The following is an 11,869-nucleotide window of genomic DNA, read 5'->3' on the forward strand; positions in this document are numbered from 1 at the left end:
GAGTTGGCACGGCCCTCTCCCTGCCAGGTGAAACAAACTGTTTCTGGTGGTCCTTGACGTTAATATGGAGAAAAAAGCACTTAACTGATCACCATGCATATCAGCGATCAAGGGCTGTGTTCATTTGCTTCAATAAATATACATCTGGAACAGCAGCTGTAAAATAAAATCACCACCTAATTGGATTTATGATACTCCATAGTCATTCTCTAAAATTCACTTGCCAAACAGGGCAGTTAAATGAGAATGTGATAGGAATTATGCGCCCTGGAACTCTGCAGTCTTTGATGAGGGCACTAATCTCTGTAGCACTCCTGTACAGAAGCCTTGGCTCTGGTTTTCATGCTGAAAAGGAGAGGAAGTTCCTGAACCAATAGGATGATTTTGCCATTTATTGAGTGCATTTATACCAATTCTGTATTTAGGAACTAAGGAAATAACCACAAGATGGTTAGATCCATTGGGCCCACTGTGAGGTAGACGCCAAACTCCATTTAACAGCTGATCTCCATAAAGCCTCACTAAGACCCTTAGGACCCATTTCAACACATATTTTCCAAGTGTCCACTGTTATGAACTGGCATTTTTCTACTGTTTAGTTCAAGTTCCTCTCTATCCTGGTCAGAGATTTTAAGTTTCCTTCTAGAGTTTTCTGTACTATGGCTCTAGTTATGGGTCTAAAAGTAATTAGTGGTAGTAGGGTGGGTCTTGGGGAGAATGAGCATCTTCTTGCAAGGCATTTGGTTTAGGGGATTTTTGAGCAAGTTAGTGTCCTTAATAGAGGAGGAGGACTTTCTTCTACTGGCAAAGGATGCTCAACAAACTGGTGGGTTTGCACATCTCAGATTCTGCCCGACAGCTCCTTTCCAGTTCTAAGGGTTTCCCTCCATCCCAATTAAGGACCTACCTTTCACATGAGAGACGTGGAAAATATAAGAATGCTACTTATATTGTAATTTGCAAACTACATAGAAACAAATTTTGAATCTTTCAGAATTTCAGCTCTAAGTCCTGCTGATGCTGGAAGTTTTAAGCCTTGAGCTTATTATTTTCTTTGTGTAAGCTCTCTGATGTAATCGGAACTAGCCAAGTCATCGCACCATTTTTATGCCATCACTTACCACTGTAATGACCAGGTTGTATCCCCTTGGTTTCCCAAACCCTGTCTTCTATAGGCATTCTTTCCCAGGTTTCAACAGATTATACTTAAAGTAATTGTGAAAATTAACCATGCCATGGGCTATCACATTTTCCACTGGTAATGAGTTCATCATTTTGCTCAAATTCATTCAGATTCTTACTTTTGATAATCTTTTCCCTGAGATGCTTCTATTGGCACCAAGTATCAGCCAGGATCTACTCAGGAAAACAAAAAAAACATAATAGGTGTTTCAAGCAGAGAATTTAGCATAGGACAATAGTGTGAAAAGGACTGGAGGAATAGAAGGAAGAACTGATGTCACCCTGAAATCAAGAAACTGCTATCATCTCTGTCCTGGAGCCAATTTGCATGTACTTTCTAGCATGCAGGAGCTAGAACTTCCAAAGAGAGCTGCCCCTGCCAGAGCTGGAATCCAGGACTCATTGGCCTGCTGGAGTAAATGCATAGCCATCTGGTCTCCACTATTCTTACAACCACCAGCTACCACAGCAACTGCCAATGCTTTCAGAACCAGAACTGGAATTGTTGTTCCTTCCTCCTACTTTAAAAATCTTCTATCAATGACTTCTTTTTGGCAGAATTTAACAGGAAGCCAGCTGCCAAAAGAGACTAGGAAACATGGTTTGCAGAGTCCCTGTGCCAGTAGTTCAGAGCTGAGTAGAGAAGAATAGGCGTAAAGCTGGTAGAAAACATATAAATAACCAAAGATGGCTGGGTGGAAAGGTAGATTCTTGGATTTGAGTGGCATTAAGTTGCTTTAACAGCGCTGGGCTATTCTGTTTCAAGGAAAATAAAATAAAATTCCCATGTGTTTAAACAACTGTTATTTATATTCTATGCTATGTTCAGCTGATTATTACCCTTGCCTGAAACAGAATTTGGTAAGGAGAAGCAGGATGCTACGATATTGAATTGACTTAGCAGGACCTTGGGAGGGAGGACATACATGTCGCAGACTGGAGAACTGATGGCCTATGTTATGTAGTGGTGAAATACTTGGCCAAATTTTTACCTGTGTACTTTGAAACACAAACCTTGTTCCAATTAAGGCTGCAGTGTTATGGGGAAATGTCAGGAAATCCAGCTTTTGGGGTCATGCTGATTATTTCTTTTCGTTTTCAGCAAGAATGTCTGGATAGAGAAATATGAACTTAAACTAGATGTCACCAGTCAGAAACCTAAGATGGAATTTAATATGGCACTGCTGAGAGAGATGTTCTCTGCCCCTGCCTGCAATCTAAATTGAATGAGAGTCCCATAACTTGGAGCTTAATAGAGTAGAAAAAGTCGATTGCTTTTGTTTCCCAAACAGAAGAGTTATAAACTGTAGGTGCAAAGCTGCATTTGTAGTAACAAATGAGGCTGATGCCCCAGGCCTTTACCAAGCACCTCCCTTAAATAGGGAGATTACCAAGAGTTTTCACCAGGACCCACATTAAAAAGCAAATTTTGTGGTACAACCCAGCACACATAGACATGTATATAACTAAAACAAATGTTTCACCAAACAATATTTACACTTATTGCCTGTGATGCTCTCTAGTGTCTTGTATTCTAATGCATCCGATTCCTTTCTGTTTAATGTTAAAAATGCTGACCGTGACCCACTAAACTGCCCTCATAATCCAGGAATGAAACATTTTCAAAATACTAGTCTACATCTTCACACATCCTGTTACATTTTCATTCACGAACCCCATGTCTTCACTTTTCTCTTTGCCCAGCTTGGACTATGTGGTATATCTTTCTGATCACCCCCTGGCATCGCCTCCACTCTGTTACTCTCCTTCTTCCCATCATAGTCGTCATAGTTGTTTAAATCCAACTCTTCACTTACTCCAAACCTGCGCTTGAGTGGATGAACATGACAGGATAAGTCACACAACCAGGCTAAACTGTCTACCTACCAAGCCTTTAGTGCTACCCTGACATCTTCTTAAATTCCTTTGTCAATTCACCTCACCCTGCCACTCTCCTAATAAGTGATTTCATATTTTCTCCTCTTTCCTGGACTTTCAACACCTTTGCTCCCTATTTCAAGCTCAGTTGGTATAAATTCCTTGTTCTTTACTGAGAAAAGAAAAGCAGCCAGAAGAGAATGTCAACATGCTTCCATTGCCGAGTCTACCAACCCCGCTGCATGCACTATGTCTTTCCTTCTTTTATAAGCCTCTCGCCAATACCTCCATGCCAGCACTCAATCTCATGTCCTCTTGCAGTTGTCACTTTTCACTTGCATCACCAATTTTTACCTCTCTGCTGGATCATTCCCAAAGTTATACAAACATGCTCTAATCTATTCCACCTTAATACAAAACTGCCTTGACCCCACATTCTACCCCAGCTACTATACATTTCTCTGATTCCTATTACAGCAAAACTCTAGAGTTACTATCTCAACTTCACCTCCTGCCACTGTTTCTTGAACCAACCGCAAATAGGCTTTCATCACCATCACCACCCCCAAAAAGATTTATACCAATTTCACTATGGCTTCTCAGGCCTCATCTTCAGCCTATCAGCAACCATTAACAGATGTGCTGACTCTTTCTTTACTTGGCCTCCAGAATACCATTCTCTTTACCCTTCGATATCACTTCCTATGTTTTGTTAGTCACCTTTTCTAACACCCATCCATCTCCCAGACCTCTAAATATTTGTGTGTCCTAGGTCTTGGTCTCACATGTCTCTTTTATATAATGTTTTAGATTATTTTGTTCAGTCCTATGGATTTTCATAGTATCACTTTGGTGATGATTCCTAAATGTATATCTCCAGTGCCAATTTCTACCTGAACTTTGGTCTCAAATATATAAAACTGGCTACTTGACATCTCTACTCCACTCCTCTCTACTAGAACTCTCAAACTTAACATGCCCTCAACTGAATTCTTTATTCATCTCAAACCTGCCTCTCCCCTAGTGTTTCCAGTCTCTGAAAATGGAAATGGCTTTCTGATAGTCATTCAGGCCCAAATCCTTGACTTCACTCTTTCACTCTCACATTCACTCACTCTGTATTGCACCTTTCAGCAAATCCTATGTGCTCTTCTTTCTAAATATTTCCAGAATCTGATCAACTATTTTCAATTCTGCTGCTGTTTCAAGACATCATCATTTCTTGCCTGGACTATTAAAATATTGTAAATAGTCCCTTGCTTCCATGGCTTGCTTTCTTTAATCCTCTATTGAAATCATCAGATATTAGTGAGAGAATAGACACACAAATCAACGGGATAGCATAGACAGTCCAGAAACCCACACGAATATAGTCAATTGATTTTCCAGAAAGGTGCTAAGACAATTCCATGGAAAATATAATCATTTCAACAAATGGAGCTGAAATAACTGGACATTCGTAAACAACAACAACAAAAATAACGTGCAATCTAGACGTCCACCTGATAGGAAAACTAACTTAAAATGGACCACAGATCTAAAAGTAAATATAAAACTATAAAATTTTTAATAGGTGGTGCAGTGGTTAACTGCACACGTTCCGCTTAGGCAGCCCGGGGTTTCCCGGTGCAGATCCCAGGTGTGGACATGGCACCGCTTGGCAAGCCATGCTGTGGCAGGCATCCCACATATAAAGTAGAGGAAGATGGGCATGGATGTTAGTTCAGGGCCAGCCTTCCTCAGCAAAAAAGGAGGATTGGCTGCAGATGTTACTCAGGGCTAATCTTCCTCAAAAAAAAATTTTTTTTTAAGAAAACTTTTGTAACATTGGATTAGGCAAAAAGTTCTTACACATGACAACAAAAGCATGAGCCATAGCAGAAAACAATGATATGTCGGACTTGTTCAAAACTTTAAAATGTTGTTTGGCAAAAGACACTTCAAGAGGATGAAAAACAGTGAGCCACTACAGAGAGACAATATTTGAAAATAACGTATCTTGACAAAGAATTTGTATCTAGCGTATTTAAAGTACTCTCAAAACTTAAGAATAAGAAAAAAAAACAAAAAATAAAAAAGGACAGATAGAAATGCCCTTTTAAGGGCTTTCCCAAAACCTGACTCTAAATTTATCACTTTCATCTCTTTGGCTAGAACCGGGTCACGTGTTCCCATAGCTACAAGGGATTCTGGGAAGGATCTCATTTTAATTAGTCACCTTGCCACCCTGAAGCTGTGTAAAACTGGTGTTTTCCTGCTGCATAAAACTAGTCCTATGCTAATAAATAATAGGAGTGCCCTTGACCTTTCATGCTTCCATTTATTCCTGCCTTGAATATCAATTGATGCTGGAACTGAAGCAGCTGTTTAACAACCTTGATGCAAGAACGTGGAGACAAAAGCCACCTGTTAAGCCACGGGACTGTGAAAGATAAACGAGTTCACACACTTAAAATTGCTGAGCACATAAGAAGTGAATGTTAGTGGTATTATTATTTACACCTAAAGAAATTCCTAAAATAAAGTTGGTGTTCAATAAATTCTTGTTGGGTGCTTGAATGAAAAAATATTCAATGCTTTTTGCCACAATTATGACTTTACTGTCCACTAGATTGGTCTTTCTGGTAACCATTTTTCTGGTTTCCTGGTTCTGATCTTGCAACTCCACTTACTCAGATGGGCCTCTGTTATCTAATTTGGCTGTCTGGTTGCTACCATCACCATGACTCTCTACTGAGTCCCTTGTACATGGGCTCTAAGCTGTTCTAGACTCAGTTAATTTAGATATTTTGTTTCAATAGTAAAAGATACTTCACACATATATGAAAATTAAAAAAAAGAGTTGGATAATGGACACATGTATATATTTAGGATAGATATATTGGAGAGAGATATATATATATATATAATGTTTAAATCCCATCTACTAATTATTCAATGGTCTTTGTTTTAATTCTTAAGGAGTTTCCAAAATCCTATTTAGAATGTTTTAAATGTATAGATATGAATGATATGTAGGCTGTATTCCTATGATGCTTGTAATAATGAGTAAAGTATTTCCACATTTCTATACATTTGTTTTCAAAATACTTTTTCTGTAGCATGGTTTTTTCCAAAAGTAATTATTTTTCTTTTATTATTTAAACATCAAACTTATAATTTATCTTAAAGGTTTGACTGTTTTTTCCCAAAAATACATGTCACACAACATAAAACTAATACTCATTTGTTTTCACAGAAATGATCAACAAACTTGGAACTCTTGCTGTTTTATTTTTTTAAATGCATAATTCATCTTTAAGCTTCATAACTATATCATACATTGTCTTGAGGTCACTAACAAACTTCTATGATTCTCCTGTTCTCCATCTCATGTAAGAGTTTTGAAGATTCTGATGAGTTGAAAAGTCTTAGTATTTTAAAATTAACCTTATCAGTGATACTCTGGCTTCAATAGCGTTGCTAAAATACAGTATCTGTGGAATGTACCTATGTCAATTTCACATCTCATAATCTTGCTCTGATCTAATCTCCAGAGCAAGACGAGCCTTTTCTCTTTCTGTCAAAGAAACTGCTCCATAATATTTACTCTTACACACTCCCTGCCTTAAAAAATTACATTTATTAAATGTATAAAACATTATTAGTAGTCATCAGCATTCATTCCTCTTCTGTTTCCTGGGTACACAGGAAACTATCCATCCCACCATCTTGCTGTTAATGGAGCCATCAACAATTCTGGCCAATGAAATGTAAGTGGAAGTGACCTGAGTCATTTCCTGCCCAAGGCAGTAAGAAGTCACTGCATGAAAATCCATCCCTTTCTTTTCCTGCTACAGTGACCTGGCAGCATTGTGCTGAGATGACGGAGCACAAAAGTGGAAGCACCCTGGATCTCTAGGTCGTTGCTTGGAAGACAGCTCCCTTGGAAAGAAGCCATTAGATGTATGGAAGACCTAGTGTGAGAAAGGAAGAAACTCTTGAGATGTTAGGCCATTGTAATTTTTAGTCAATTTGTCACCAAATTGTAGCACAGCTTCTCCTGATTAATACATTAAATAATTCATTTTATGTAAGACTACATAATTCTGGTACATGTTTCCTTTAGTGGTTCACAAAGATGCAGTTATTTGTATAGTCATTATTGAAAAAGAATCTTAAAAAATGCTGTAAGATGAGAGATGTTAAAAATATTTTTACTTTTATCCAACTCTATAGCCATTCTCCCACACTGGGTAATTTATTCAAATACTATCTTCTCCAAATGTGCAGCAGCAATGCTTTCCCCCATGAGTCTTCCAATAGTGCTTGCTGACAAAAAAATGCATTTTAGTTTATTACCATATTATTCTCCATATATCGTTTCAGCCAACCTTGTTGTGGCAAAGGAACAAGTGTTTCCCTATTCACTTCTCTTTATCCTTCTCCATTAGGTAAGAAAATTTTAAAAGAAAGTCCTAAATATTTATCAAATTCACTGAAAAATTACAATAATGTGCTGAGAATCCCATGAATCTAAACATCGCTAAAACAAAAGTTGTAGAGGTTTGTTTTCATGTTTACATGCCTAGTACTTACATGTTTTAAATTCTGAGTGTTTTTCAGACAAATCATGATGGCTTCATGCCAATATCTCAAGATCCCATATACACTTCAGGAGGGGTTCATCCTCAAGTCTTTTGGATAATTTCAACATTTTTTGACTGACTTCAAGTCTGATCTCTTTGGATTGTGACCATTTTAATCACAGAAGGTGTAGGATAATGATGTCGTCTTGTAGTTTGTGTTTATTTATTATTACTATATTCAAATCATGATTTCCTTTCAAGAATCTTTTTTTTTTTTTTGAGGAAGATTAGCCCTGAGCTAACATCTGCCACAAATCCTCCTTTTTTTGCTGAGGAACACTGGCTGTGAGCTAACATCTGTGCCCATCTTCCTCTACTTTATATGTGGGACGCCTACCATAACATGGCTTGCCAAGTGGTGCCATGTCCACACCCGGATCCGAACTGGCGAACCCCAGGCCGCCGAAGTGGAACGTGTGCACTTAACCACTGCGCCACTGGGCCAGCCCCTCAAGAATCACTTTTAAGACACTTGTCCTTTATGTGACAAGTGAATTTATGGCATTCAATTACAATTAGATAATATAACCCATAAGTCTACCTAACCAAGAGTAGGTAGGTATAAATACATCACAATACACTAAAATTGAACAAATGGATAAAGATGTCATAACAAGCCTTCTTCATTAGTGGAACTCCCGTACCTCCTGAGAATACCTCCCATGGCAAAGAGTGAAAGGTGAAACAATGGACAATATTTCAACCTCCTTCTTTCTCAATCTCTCAATATTCTCTAATATAGGCAGGGGAACAAAATAAACCAATTCCAAGGCCTTCCTTAATCTAGGGGTGACCATGTGACAAAATTATAGCCAGTGAGAAAACCAGAAGTCCCTGGAGAAAGTATCCCCTTCTGAGTTAACACCTTGCTAGAAAAAGGACTTTCACTTTTGATCTTTCCTTTTTTTTCAGCTTGGAATATGGATGCAATGCTTGAAGAAGAAGCAACCATCTTGCCTTAAGCTGAGAAGCCTCAAGTACCCACCAGTAAGTGTCAGAGTGTGGACTAAGAGCCAGAAATGTCTGATTCCCAAACTCAAATACTCTTCATCCCTGTGGTATACCATCTTGCCGTCACTGGGAGGAAATGAGCTTCATGAGAAAGAGAAGATTTCAAATGAAAGAAGAAAACAACAGCAACCAGGAGTTAAGAAATCATAAACTTGGTAGGACAATAAGATTTTAGGAGAATAAGGAGCTTCCACAACATAGGGCAAAAAAGAAATTAATGTCCTCAGGATATTTGTGGAAGTAGCGTGCTTTGATGAGCATCTTTAGGATTAAATATGATCACACATAAATCAACTTTGTAGAATTGATTCTAATTGTTGGTGACATTGTAATAAAAATGGAGAGTGTTAAATGCTCTGTCTATTGCAGGATTTGTCAGGAGGCCATGGAGTAGGTGAAGTAAGGTGTTGTTAACGTGTTAATTTTGACATTTTGGCAAACTTTTTCTACTTGTCTAAAAGGCAAAATTTCTTGTGTTCTAACCTCAGATCCCTGGATAGGAGCCTGTTGTATATATATATATTGGTCTTTTCCTTAAATAAAGCTCCATTTTGTTCTCAGTTTTTTCTTCCATTTTGTGCAAAGAGTTTTCTTATTGTAAGCAGTATTAGTAAAAATTCAACACTACAGTACCACCTATGAAAAATAATTAAAATTATTGGGCATCATTTAATAGAACCTACATTCTCAGTAGAGTTTTTTCTATTACACAAATCTTGTCCTTCAGAGAGACTCATGGGGGAACAGAGAGAGTATTTTTTGAAACTTTAATTATACTTGTTTGAATAGAACAGGGCTTCCTAGACAAAATTAGTGAGAAATAAAATTTGAAGGTATGTTGGAACCAGGCTGTGATCTAATTGATGAGGTCCTGGAATTGGCGATGACTGTGGAGTTCAGGGTGGGGAATTGAGGATGTTAATCTCCAGAATCAAAATGGAAAGATTGTAGCGTATTCAACAAATATTTGCTGAAAATCTACAACTGTATAGGACATGTACAATTTTTGTATCAGGAATTAAGTTTAAGTTTTGGTACTTTAATGAGTGTTTTTCAGCCATTCCACAATGTAATTGAATCTTGTCCTTAATAACCAACTCCTTCTAAAAATCCCCTCTGCCTGAGCGGTGAAAACCAGAAAGCTCAAGCTCTGTTTTTTCAAATCAAGCCAGAAACGAGGAGAAATAGGGAGAAGAAGGCTCTCTGTGGAAAATTCCCTGTCATTAGTTTCACGAAGCTGGATTTTGAGCACTGATAATAGGAACACTGATGCTGACCTGAATATCATGATAGCCAGGTGGGTTTGGAAAGGCATCCAGACTGCAACACTCTTAGGAATTTGTAGCTGGTAGTTCACCCCTGCTGTTATATTCCGACACATACCCAGAGCCTGGTCACGATATGCTCTCTGCTGCCTTTACCATTTTGTCAACCTCCCCGGTTTTGTGCCAGATGCCAAAGTGGAAAACAGAGATGGAATAAACATTTCCATAATCCAGCTAGGGTAGGTTAAACCAGGATCTACTTGCAGTTTGAACCACAGAAAATTTTAAGAATTCTCTTCCCCTGTTGCTCTGTCTAAAGATCTCTTGGAATTGGCATGGTTAACATTTGGGCTTGATAATTCTGTATTGTGGGGGGCCGTCTGTGCATTGTTGGGTGTTTAGCAGCACCCCTGGCCTCTACACACTTGAGGCCCATAGAATTCCCCACCGTGTCAATGGAAAATGTTTGTGGACACTGCCAAATGTTCCCTGGGGATAAAATTGCCCTCCCCCCACCTCTTCCCAGTTGAGAACCACAGCTCTATTCAGAGATTCAACCTATGCTGAAATATTCCAAATGACTCCGTGGTCCACAGTATCAAATACAACACAGGGGTCATAGCGAACAAAGGCTCAGAAAAGGCCACTGTATTTGACTGTGTGAACAATGTAGGGGATGGAAAGGCATAATTCTGGCAGAGGGAGATGAACGTAGACAACATTCAGGGCTGGGGAATAAGAGAGAGATGATTTTTAAAAAGTTGAAATTGGCTGCTTTTCTGCAAGTTGGCATGAAGTGAGAGAAGTAGGCTGATATTTCTCAGGGTCAGTGCCTCACTGAAAAGTGTGCTGAACAAATAGATATGTGTTTGTTTGTTTAAATTAGGGCTTCTTTCCCCTTCAAAATAGAGACAGCTAGCAGTTTTGGAGTCAGAAAAGAGTTACCAGAAAAGAGAATGGAGGCGTATATAGAAAGAGGAGACAGAAGGTGGAAGCAAGAGCCCAAGGAGAGAAATGGGAGCTAGAGGGTGTCCTGGGAGGAGGGTAATGACGGGGAGACAGAATAACACAGCTGGAGGAATGCGGAATCCAGAACTAGGCTGTGTGACTTTACAACCTGGGTCCATCATTTATGAGATGTCCGACCTTGAAGATGTTTTTTAATTTCTTGAAGTTCCATTTTATCACCTTACAAAATGAGGATAATAATAATTCCCAAACTTGAAGGATCCTGGGGTGTGAAAATGTCATAATGCCTGTAAGGTCCATAACACAGAGCCTGTGCTCAAGAGACACAGCTATAGAACAGAACTGAGGGTACAGTCGGGCACCGAGGAGCACAAATGCCCTATGTCTGGTGGCTTCCACAGTGACTGGGAGGGTCCCTCGTAGTCCAGGTGCAGTGAAGGTTGACAGGAAGATGTGGGCATGGCCCAGCAGATGCAATACAAATGAGAGGGAAAGATTAAAAGGCTTAGCTGGCCCACAGGCCCAGACTGGACCAATAATCACCAGCTTTCTTAATAAGTATGCTGGAGATTGGTGATCTCAGAGGAGGAATGCAATGGCTAATCTGCCAGGAGTACTGAAAAGTAAGACAGATTACAGGTAGGGAGTTGTGGAAAGTGTGGGAATTGGGACACCAAGGCCAAGATCTTAGCAGGAGAGCAGAGACAAATGCACATGATTCTGCTGTCTAGGTGCCCTCCACAGCGCCAGATCATACCCACTCTGTGGTGGGCCTTTGTGCTGAAATCCCAGCCTTTAAAACGGCATCTCTTCCATGTAAATGTTCAATAAATATCTGTTGAGTGAACAATAGAATTGAAGAATAGATGAGGGAAATCAATAGCCTTTTACTGAAATGAACTCTTCTTCTTTCAAAACTTTTCAATCTTTATAGCA

Source organism: Equus przewalskii, chromosome 25 (genome assembly GCF_037783145.1).
Source record: "Equus przewalskii isolate Varuska chromosome 25, EquPr2, whole genome shotgun sequence".
NCBI lineage: Eukaryota > Metazoa > Chordata > Mammalia > Perissodactyla > Equidae > Equus > Equus przewalskii.